Source organism: Castor canadensis, chromosome 3, assembly GCF_047511655.1.
Source record: "Castor canadensis chromosome 3, mCasCan1.hap1v2, whole genome shotgun sequence".
NCBI classification, from domain to species: domain Eukaryota; kingdom Metazoa; phylum Chordata; class Mammalia; order Rodentia; family Castoridae; genus Castor; species Castor canadensis.
The window spans coordinates 36,762,628-36,774,658 of NC_133388.1; the positions used below are offsets into that span (position 1 = coordinate 36,762,628).

At 42.1% G+C, this 12,031-nt stretch overlaps 1 protein-coding gene across 9 annotated transcripts in view; it reads right to left on the reverse strand.

Annotated features, from left to right (window-relative positions):
• Positions 1-12,031, reverse strand: part of Susd6 (sushi domain containing 6) — a 97,971-nt gene that overhangs the window by 17,628 nt on the left and 68,312 nt on the right. The window lies entirely within an intron of this gene.

Consider the following 12,031-nt stretch of genomic DNA (forward strand, 5'->3'; position numbering starts at 1 on the left):
TGTAAAAATCATTGCTCCGAAGGACAAAAAGATAAGCACTTCAGGCACTTGTAGCCAAACAGGGGTATGACAAATAAATGAACACATACATTTTAAAAATAGTTTTCCTTATGGTATCTGGGTTTTCAGTTTGGTTTAAGAACACTTCCACTACGTGGAAGTTATAAACATACTTTCCAATATTTTCTAACTTTTTATAGATTGGGTTTTTGTTATTTTGTTATTTAAATAACATTGGTACTAGAAACAATTTATGGGAAATACATACGGTATAAAATTCAAAAAGAAAAGTGTACTGTGAAAAGCTAAGTCCTTTCCTGTGCCCTGGCTACTCAGTTCCTCTCTCCAAAGGCACTGCCCGGGTTTCTTCTACATCCTTCCAAAGAAATTCTCTATGCAGGTTTAGTCTAATATGTGTCAAAGAATGTGACTCCTGCTGTTCAGAGCAGGAGAGACTATCATGTGTGGAGGACTCAGAACTGCTCTGGGAGGAAGTGGCACCTCAGACAGGGCTTCCTTTCATCAGGAAGGAAGGTAGTAGTTTGAATCAAATGCACAGAAGTGGGAAAATGTAGGTTAAGTCCAGAAAACACCAAGTAGCCCAGTTTTTTAATAAAGAAAATTTGTTTCAAAAACGTTAATAATGTGAAGAGTGATGAAAACCTCTTGCAGAGGACCTTGACTGTTTATATTACATCCAAAGGAAATAGGGATGTTCTTAAGAAGGGTAGGATTATAAGAGGAAACAAATTTGATTTTAGGTGGCCTGGAGGTAGATGAGCCTCCTTAGATTATGTTAAAATAAATTAGATTTTACCATAGATTATGGTAAAATAAACTCGGTGCAAAAATTCTTTTTATATTTACAATGAAGGTCACACAGAGGAAATAAACTGGAGTATCACAGGTTCAGCATTATGAGATGCTGCCACGATCAAGGAAGAAAATAGAGTCCTTAGAAGAAGGACAAGCAAACAAAACAGGAAAGGTCATTTTAAGACACCAAGAGCTTAAAAGAGCAGAGTGGGAGAGTCTAGCCAAAGGCAGGTGCTGCAGTGGATCCCCTCAGTGATGCCTGGGGTTAACAGGAAAAGAGAAGAATATCAAGGAAGAATAAGTCACCCGGTAGCTATCGGAGCCACTGTCCTGGGAGGGGGTTGACAATCTGCGTATCAGGTTCCATGTCTGAAGAAGGAATTTCAAGCTTTGTTTTTAATCCCACAAAGACAGTGAACTCATCTGATGTGGCAATGCTACACAATTTTTAAAAGAAGGAGGAAAAAAGAAAGAAAAGAAAGAAAGCCAAACACTACAGGGAAAAAAAAAAATCTGCATTCCACTGTCTTCCTATAGGCACTCAGGCCTCCAGTGTCAACTGCCCTGACTCCACTGCACCTTACTCACCAGCAATACCCAGCTGCATGAGGCTTTTGAGCCGACCAATAAAAATGCATAAGTGAAAGTGTTGGCATATAACAGACTCTGATGAGTTTTCACACAGCAAACTAAACCCTCCAGGGAGGGGAGGTAATCCTTGGGGGGGGGGGCACCCCCCCCACCGCCCCGCACAAAGTAGGTATTCAGTGACAGTCCAGCCAGTCAGTGGTGAGGATGCAAATGGGAGAGAAGCAAAATGACTTGGTTGAGTCTTCTACATCAGCATCACCTCAGCCTAACACCCCTAGCAACAACCCTCATCGACCCTAACTATGCTATGCTTCTGTTGTTCTGGGGGTCCGGCCTTTCAGAAGGAAAAGGCAAATTAAAACTGAACAAACTTTCATAACATTCCATAACCAGGAAAATAAAACAAACTCTAGGGAAGGCCTCAGGTCCAAGTGGTCAGTTTAACAAAGGAACAAATACTTGAACCCCTTTCAAAACCAGGTGTGGGGAGTAAGGGGGTTATGCATGCCCAAGCCTCTAAGGGATTTGAGATGATTAGGGAAGGTAGATATATAATATAGGTTTACACTAAAATATAGGTGTGTTAGCATTTGGGACACAACGAGGCACAGAGAAGCAGGTATTTGATCAAGGTGTTGAAAAAAATGATGGCCATGGAGAAGCTTTCCTGGGAATCTCACTCTCAGAAAGACCCAAGCCCCAGCTCCACAGCTGTAAATGTCCTCCTGGTTGTCTAGTTTTTCCAGAGAAAAATTAGAGGGGGCCCTCTCTACACAAGACTCTCAAGGATGGCTACGAAGGTAAACGTGACAGAACTGTACCTGCAAGGATCATATAATCTGCAGAGGACACAGACACATCCACTGCCAGCTCTAAGGTAAATCAATGATATGACACAAGGTGTTCAAATGTGAGGTTTTTTATTACCCCAGGTTGTCCTTCTGGGCAGAGAGGATCTTACTCATCTGGCAACAAGGAGGGTAAGAGCCTAGAACAAAGAGAAACAGGAGCAAAAACTAAGGGGAGAAAGGGGGACAAAATGGAGGGAAATCACATACTAGCACAGGGCTATCCACAGAAATATAATGCAGCCACAGAGGTAATTTTAAATTTTCTAGTAGGCATATTAAAAAGGTAGAAGGAAACAGGTGAAGCTAACTTTAATAATATATTTTACCTGGGTGCCAGTGGCTCATGCCTATAATCCTAGCTACTCAGAAGGAAGAGATCAGGAGGATCATGGTTCGAAGCTGGCCCAGGCAAATAGTTCGTGAGACCCTATCTTGAAAAACCCTTCACAAAAAAATTGGGCTGGTGGAGTGGCTCAAGGTGAAGGCCCTGCTTAAAGCCCCAGTACCACAAAAAAAAAAAAAAAAAAAGAAAGAAAAAAAAGTATTTTATTTAACCCAACAGAGGGTTATATTTTGATAAAACCTTCATAAACTGAAAATGTCAGCAAATCAATGGAAAATAGTATGGAGGTTCCATTAAAATTAGAACTACCATATGATCCAGTAATACCATTCCTGGATATACATGTAAATGAAATGAAAACAGTCTTTGAAAAGATACCTGAACTCCCATATTCACTGCAACATTATTCATAATAGCAAAGAAATGGAAACAACCAAAATGTTCATCAACTGATGAATAAAGAACATGTGGTATGTAAACACAATGGAGTACTACATAGCCATAAATGAAATTCTGCCATGCAAATGGGGTTAAAGAGCAGATGTGGGTTTGGGCATAGTGGTACCCTCCTATCAGTACTTAGGAAGCTAAGACAGGAGGATTGTAGATTCAAAGACAGACTGGACTATGCACTGAGATCAGGTCCAAAAAAACCCCCAAAATGAGTAGATGTGGAAAGAAGATAGCACTTGTCACTGAGAGTTCCTTAAGGTTGTTTAAGAAAGGACTATTCATGTGCTTGTTCTCAAAACCCTTTCTTGATAATATGAAGGTCCAATTTCTACTTCTAGCCCTCAGTGGTTTGTTGAAGAGTTCGAGCCAGAAAAAAAGGCAAGAGGAATACAGAGAGCAAAGGTGTGTGAATATGTTTGTTGCTTTGGACATAAAGCAAGAAAAACAGTAGTTACTGCAAACAGGGAGCATTCTAGTTGTCCTAAACACTTTCCCAAATTCTCTCTACACAAAGCAGGTACTCCATCCCCCTCCATTTTACAGATGAGGACAATAAGGCTCAAGAGAACTGAGTGATTTTTCCCAAGACCTATGTTTAAATGCCTTGTTCAAAGGAAGGTGATGTTCTTCAGTCAAGATGAAAAAAAGCTTCCCAGTCAAGCTGGAATTAGAGAAAATGCAAACAGAATGAAAAAAATGACCATGTAATTATGGTCAAAAGGTTTCTTCTGAGGCCTCCTTGAAAGATCAGTAATAACAGTTCATGCTATTGACCATATGCCAGGCACTATTCTAGCTCTTAGCTCTTTTAATCTTCACAAAAATCCTGTAAGAAACATGCTCTTATAACATAATATGAATGAGCAAATTAATTAAGCAAGAAATTAAAACAAATGCATAAGGTTACCAGCAAGTAAGTGGTACAGTCAAGATTTGAACTCAGGAAGGCTGGCTTTCCATTCCATAGCACTGAACATAGAGGAGAGACTTGGAGCCTGACTTTTCTTTCCATACCCTAAACCTGTCAAGAGAGCCTCAGCAAACAGATTCTAGTGACAAGGACAATCTGGGAACTGCCTATAGACACTGGTCTCCTTGGACCTTAGTTTCAGTACATGGAGGCACTGAGGTGTTTTCTGACATTGCAAATCTGTCCAAAATTGGCTGGCTGGATGGCCTCACCACCTCTCTGAGGTTCACTCATCAAAAGTCTTGCAGGGCATGCAAGGCTGAGAAAGCTCCTATCCATGCAGGAACCCCTTCACTGGGGTGGATTCTTGTCACAGGCTTGCAGTAGTTGCAGGAAAGCAGGCAGAAGTCCCACTACTTAGGAGAGAGCCACGCTGCTTCTGCATGGCTCTTCTGGCCTCCTGACTTCCTGACCCCCACTTGAAGAGTCAAAAGTCTGTAACAAGCTGTAGTGAGAGGGAATCAAGACGATTTTTCATGTCATTTGCAACCTTCCCAGCAGTCAGACAGGAAGCCCATTGTCCAGCCAGGATCCCTTTTCTCATGAGAACTTCCCACATGATGGAGATGAAGGGAGGGCCAGCCTGCAGTAGTTCAAGCCTTTCTCAGGGTGTGACACTGGTGCTGGGGTGGAAGAACACAAGAGAAACCACCCAGTCCTAGGCTGTTCCTCTCAACATCCCTCTTCTACTCCCCACTTTCCTAAGAGAGGCCCAGTCCAAGTCCAGCTCTGGGACATTAGCAATTGACAAATGGATCTAGCCCAGAGCCTGTCCATCCTGTTTTAGGACTGGACCACTCACTACCTCCACCTCACAGCCTCCAGGACAACAAGAAAGAGGAGTGTTTCCGCTATAGCCCCAAACATGGAAGCTCTTATCACCTGGAGAGAGCCACAAAAGTCCTTAGATATTATGAAAAAAAGTACTGTTCCTCTCCTTGGCCTGGATCCCTGACCTAAAAGCACACAGAGTTAGCTGGAACTCCAAGGCCGCTTGCTCCAGGATACCTCCTCAGGCATTGCCAGAGACAATTTGCATAGGACAGTTTGTCAGCACAGGTCCAGAATTAGATATCCGGCTTGCATGCTGGCTTCATACTTCCCACTGCACAGTCTTGGGCAGATCTTCTACTCCTGTTTCTTCATTTGTAACAAGAATATTCAAAAGGTATCTACCTCACATGGTTCTGCATTAATCACAATTATGCAGAGCAAGTACCTGGTCTGTCTCACACTAAGTGCTCAATAAGCAGTAGCTTTATTCTTCTTCTTCTGTGTTCCCATAACACCTTCATTCCTTTCTACAAACTACTACCATATTGTCTCTCTGCAATTACTTTCTCAAAGGTCGCCCTTCCATTTTCTTACTAACCACCATCCACCTACACTGTAGGGCAGTGCTTGGCATAGAACCTGACAGACAGTAGATGCTTAGTAGGAAACTGCTGTGGTGCTTGCAATATTTCGGGCATGTGTAGATTCTGTTGTTTTTTAATTACAACGAGCCACCATGTTTTCTGAATTGAGTTGTGTCAATAACAGCAAGAAGAATCCTTCTCCAGGATATATCTCTTATTCTCTAAACTGTTACGTAACCATGAAAATATACTCCTTACCTAATAGGATCTGGCTACATTGGGTCAGAGCATGGTCTTAAGTGTCGGACAGATGAACCTGGGTTTGGTCCAAGAGTCTGTACTGCAGCCTGTCAACTGGCCTGTTGCTACTGAGCCTTACTTAACAGCCATGTCCATGCTCCATGGAACATTTAAGCAGACTGATAAAAGTACACACAGGACAGTGTCCTGTATCATGCTGGGCCCTTAACAGGCACTTGATTCATTTTTACATTTATTTTCACACAGCAAACTAAACACTTATTTCTAATTTTTGGAATGAAGTAGGCCAAAGGCTTTATGCAAAGCAAAGATAAAGGGCTACTTGAGAAATTTCTGAATACTTGGAGAGGGGCAGGCAGAAAACAGGGTAGGATGACCACTTTGGGGGGATAGATCTTTTCTCTCTCCTTGCTCCAGCTCAGCAATAAGCCAGCCCCTTTAACCCACTTCTCTTTTCAGTCCAGGCTGCTCTTGGATGACAAATGGCCTGTTACTCTTTCACCTTTCCTTATTCCCACAACCCAGGGACTGGGGAAACAGGCTGGAATGGGCCCCTCCCCTCACTCGGTTATGACTGCTAAAAGAGGTAGGCAGAAGATATTGTACATCCTACTGCTCCGAGTTCAGGCCTGGGTCACTCAGTGCTAAAGCCACCCACTTCCCAGTACAGTGAAATACAAAGCAAAGCCCACAGCTGTCCCCCACCTCCATCCCCAGAATGGCAGGGTGACTGCAGAACTATGTAGCCAGGCTACTCTGGGAATGTTAACAAATGTTATCATGATTCCCTTGAGAGTGGTAGAGAAGGGTTAAGAGAAAGCAGAGGAAGTCTAATTTTTTCCTTCATCATCTTCTTCACCCTATCAACTACCTAAGCTGTCCAACTGCGTACACTTTGGCCCCTCAAAATTCCCCACCTGCAGGATGAGGCAGGTTGGTTCTCCTCAAGAGGGCCCCTGTCAGCTGCTCAGGTACTGCTCAACCTCAGGGGGTAACTATGAGCTAATAATTAACTGAGGGCTTAGAGTTTAAAACACGGATGAGTTCTTAGGTGCAAAGGTGATTTCATTTCCTTTACCATCTAATAGTACCTTCCAGTGCGAAGTCTAGTGCCAAGCATGTGCAGCAGGCCTTCAAGAAGCACACCTTGAAATTTAACACAAATATTATGTTCTTTGTTGTCCAACAGGTGGAAGTGACGAAGAGAATTAACATTTATCACCAAATAATAACTACATTGGTGCCTCAAAGTTGTCGTCCTATTCAATTCTTCCACTGTACAAGGAAGGTGGTGTGATGCTCGAATTGCTCAGATGAAGAAACTAAGGCTCTGAAAAATTTAGTAATGGCCTAAGGTCACATAGCTATTAAATATTGGAGTGTGGCGAACTCTTGTTTGCCCTTCTCTCTGTTACAGGGAAGCTCTCTGGTTACAGATACCACCCAAAAAACACCCCACATACCTGCAAACATGGAGGTGGGGTCATGGACACAGCTGCTGCAGCCCCTGAAGAACATGGACTTAAGAGTTTACTTGTGCACAGAGGACTTGGTTCATATCTCAGTAGGCCACATTTTCCCAGAGAAGTGTAGGGAAAAGGCCAGTTTCTTTCACTATTCTCTGTGCCTACTAAGAATGGAGCTATTTAAGAATCACAGATACCAAAGCTGTTACTGGGAGAAGATATGGAGGCATTTCAACTGAGAACATGAGTGTTCCAAAAGGGCTACCAAAAGTAAGGGTGCCTTTAAATGCAAAATGGGGATGTGACCTGTAATTACAGGGCTATCTTTCTGCCCAGAACACATAGGGCCACAGGGGCATTTCTGCCAAAGCTCCAAATAAACAGGTTCTGCCATGTATTACCAGTGAGCCAGGCAGTGTGTGCTTCTAGGAGCTCAAGAGTCATTGCTACTCATGGAGGCCTAGACAACTGCAGAGAATGAAATGCTTGGTAAATACTAGTTAAAAGTAGTTGCAGAGAACTGCTGAGGTGGTATTCTAAACACCACAGGTCTTTGAAAAGCACTCACAGTAGTTGAGAGGTAGAGGTCTGAGTGGTCTTATCTAAAGAAAGAATTGAGACTGAATCTAGGACATGCCATGAGGTGAGTTCTGTACAATCTACAGGGGGTTTGTGTCTGGCCTGGACTTAGTGAAACACGACAATGAAACACTAAAGGGACAATAAAAGATGTATGGGAGGGCAGGGTTGAAGCTGCTAGGACTACAGGTCTTGTCTTTATCACTTCTGAACTGACAAATCTTAGGAACACTGGGATCAAAGGGCATGGGTACTGGAGTCGAAAGTCACAAAGTCCACTGATCTAGATAGTCTTCCCTCTCCATCCTGTGCAGGATGGGTTTCTCTGATTTAAACAATCTTAAACAACACAATTTTAAACCACCTTCCCTCACAAAGCCACCCCAGAAAAGCAGTTTGTCATGGTTTCCTTTGCACCTCTCAAAAGGGTAACTGTCACTAGCTGACTGTAGACAGTGAGGAATCAGGTCCCCTGGGTGTTTTTTTGTTCCTCCCTCTGTTAAACTAAATGAGACCAGGAAGGCAGCCACAGGGCTGCTCCACACAGTGCTCCCAGCTGATCCTTTTGCACCTCCCATGTTCCGTTCTGTGAATCTTTTCGTGTGCTTTTCTGAGGAAGCTATATTAGGTCTCTTTAAGAACCTTTTAAACCAGCAGCAGTCCATTGTAACCTGCCACAAAGTCTAAAGCAAAGTGTCTAGCCTTCAAGGACTAGAATTTGCCTATGGTATTGGTTGGCATAATGTCTTAGCTCCTTGATCATTACATAAAGTAACCTCAACCTGTGAGCCAGCCATGGCAGCACACACTTATAATCCCAGAACTTGGGAGGCCCAGGCAGGAAGATCGCTGATTGCTGAGTTTAAAGCCAGCCTGGGCTACACAGTGAGACCCTGTCTTTAAAAAAAATAGGCTGGGTATGGTAGCTCATGACTTTAATCCCAGCTACTCAGGAGGTGGAGATTGGAAGGATCGAAGTACAAAGCCAGCCACAGCAAAGTGTTAGCCAGACTCCTATCTCAACAAAAAAGCTGAGCATGGTATTAAACACCTGTCATCCCACCTATATAGGAAGCATAAGTAGGAAGAGCACCATCCAGGACAGTCCAGACAAAAATGTGAGACTCTATCTCAAAAATAACCGAATAAAAAAGGGCTGGGGGTACAGCTAAAGTGGTAGAGCACCTACCTAGCAAGCACAAAACCTTGAGTTCTAAACCTAATACCACCAAAATAAACAAACAAATCTAAACCAATTTGTAAGTCCTTGGACCTGCACAAAGTTTCATTTATGCTTTCATTTACCAGGCTGAGGACAACGTCTGTTGTCCTTCTGCCTCTGCCTCTGGGGTTATGGTATGTGCTACTGTGCCCAGCTTTTGGCAAGCCTCTTGACTGACCAGTCCAAGAATCCTGTTAAGGAGATAATGTCTGGTGCAGCCTCTCTTACTGTGTGTCTGTAGATAACTATGTACAAATGTCATCATCAGTAAACAAAAACACCCTTTAATCTCTTATCCACAGAAGAATGGATAATTTTCACCCAGAAGACAGTAAAAAAATTTACAAGAGTTAATCTTATTGTTGCTTGGTTTCACTGTCTTAACAAATTCCTTCATTAACTGAGCACCTACTATATCCCAGGTTGGAACTAGAAATTCAAGAGCAAATAATATAGGGCGGGTGCTTGAGGAGACTCCATTCTCTTAGAGGGTATAGATAAGGAGATTCAACTAGGTTATATCTACTCTCTGTTTATCTCCAAAGTTCATGTAAGGATTACATTTATCCATTCATTCTTTTGACATGATCTTAATAAGTACCAAAGCACTGTGGGGAGGCAATGGAGAAAAGCAGGTGGAATGAAGAAAAAGACACTGGCCCTACTCTCTGGGAGCCCTCTGTTGAGTAAGTGACCATAACATCAATATGGGCTATAAGAGGCTCTGAAAGAGTATTAATCCAATGGGGGAAGAGGCCAGAGGAGATGGAAAAATGGTATTAGAGCTCCAACTTGAGGATAAGTAGGATTATGACCACAGAATAAAGGATTGTGACAGGGATAAAGGAGAGTAGGAAGAACACACTAGGGGGAGATAAGGACACAAACACAGAGAAAGGAAGAGGTGGTTTGTGTAAGGTAAGTTCAGTTTAGCAGGAGATAGAGACTTAGAAAATCAGTGAAGGACTGAATATAAAGCTAAAGAATGTAAAATCTTGGGTTCCTTTTCCAAAAGATGGTATTTTTTGGATCCTTCTAGTCCTAAAATGCAAAGTTATATTAGTCAGAATAAAATGAAAGTCTGCTCTACAGTACTAATCCTGCTGAAGAAGTTAGCCATATAAATCTGCATGCCTACCTGGAAAACTAGTATTTTCTAATAGAGTTGGAAATGCTCGTGGGATCAAGTGGGAAAATGGGAAGAGCGGGAAAGAGCATGAGTTTTCCAGTACAGATTCATCTTGCTTCTCAAGTTTGCCTAGATGGGGGTAAACAGGAAAGAACTGAAGGGGCTGGCGAAGAGACAAGGAATACAAAGACATCTTGTGATCAATTTCTTTCCCAGGGTTCTCTCATATGGCAGCAGATGGTACATCTCTAGAGGAATAGACCCCAGAAGCAGCTGCTCCCAGGTCCTGGTTCTAACAGCTGGGGTCACAGGTCCTCTATGCACAAGCTGAATGCCAGAAATCAATGGGTCTCATTATACCTGCATGTAGGGCTCTCCCATCCAGTCTCATATCCTCTGCCTGCCTGGAACAGATGACTGGGAAAAATAAGATGACACAAGTTTTGAAAGACTCTACTTGCAAATTAATGGAAAGATAGAGTCTTATAAAACCATCTTTTATAAATTACCCTGACTTTGCTAGGAAAATACTGAGATGATAATTATTTGGGAGATAAAGGACATGCCATAATGGGGGGAGAGAACAAAAGAAGGGCAGATCATAATCAGAGGAAAGGTACCAAATGCCTCTGGCCCTCCTCTTCTTCCTGCCCAATGAAGAGAGAAGTCTGGCTCCAACCAAAGAGCACGCTAGACACTTCATGTATCAGAAGAGGGGATAAAAAAAATCTCTAAAATGATGTGTATGTACACAGAAGAGTATAGCTGTATGATTACATAATTAGGCACATTAAAGTATTTATACTGTTGAGACTAAAAGCCCCTTCTCAAAGGCATTCCACCAAAGTTGAAAGGGGAAAAAGAAAACAGAAAATAAAGCATCTAATTGCAATCTTCCGTAAAGCCAGACATCCCCAGCTGGCACCATAGCTGAATTCTCTTAATTAACATGTTGTAATGGCAAGTATGAAAGACACTGTATGCTTATCAACTCCATGTGGTGGCCAGCTAGGCATGGAATAGGCCCGCAATACTGCTATGATTAAACAGATTTTTCTCTTTTCTATTATAATGGTGCCTCAATGTGGGCTGTTGGTTAGTTTTTCCTAAAAAAATTTATTGTTTAAAGCATGTACATAACAATTCATACCCACAAAGTTAGATATGGGGATGAGAGAATACAAAAAAGTTCATAGTCTAGGAACTGTTTTACTTTTTTCATGGTTGTTTTTCTCTTAACTCCCCAAACTTGGGGCTTTACCAGTTTGAGAAGGCTAGCAATGTTTGAGCAGGCCAGCCTTTCAAATAAAAGCTCACCTCCAGCTTAAAATCTTGGGTTAAATATATAACACATAAATGAGTACAGTGAGAGGCATTAATATATATAGAAAGACTAGGTCAAAACATAATTTATTACAGGGAACAGTTCAAGAAGGACCTTTTACACTTACTAAGAGGTTTCTGTTTCTGCATGACTCTAAGTTAGAGCAGAACCTGTTCCAGGTAGCCCCCCTATTTCGTGAAAGGGCCCTTCAAAGTCAAACAATAGGTTTATATATTATAAGAAGGCTGTGTTCTCACAAACTCAAAAAAAGATCATAAAATGCTTAATCATACCCCACTTCTTTAGCACAATCTTGAACAAAGCAATCTGAGCATTTCAGACATTATTCTTTAGCTGTGTGTTTTCTTCTTTATAGCAGGGCAATGCTATTGACTTAGTATTTCACATACACAGACTCTCTACCTCTGGCACGCTCACTGAATCCCAAAATCTCTCAATTATGTGAACTCAGAAGACCTACTCTTTTTATTAACTACAAATAACAATTTCATTTTTCCATTTTCAACTCAACCTTATGAAATAAAGGTCCAATCGTTCAAGTTCCAGCTGCAGCATACATGAGTACACAGAGCAGGCAGCAATGCTCAAATGTGCAACTGGCTGGCAGCCATACCTCATGACTGCTCGAGAGGTTCTTTCTCGATTGC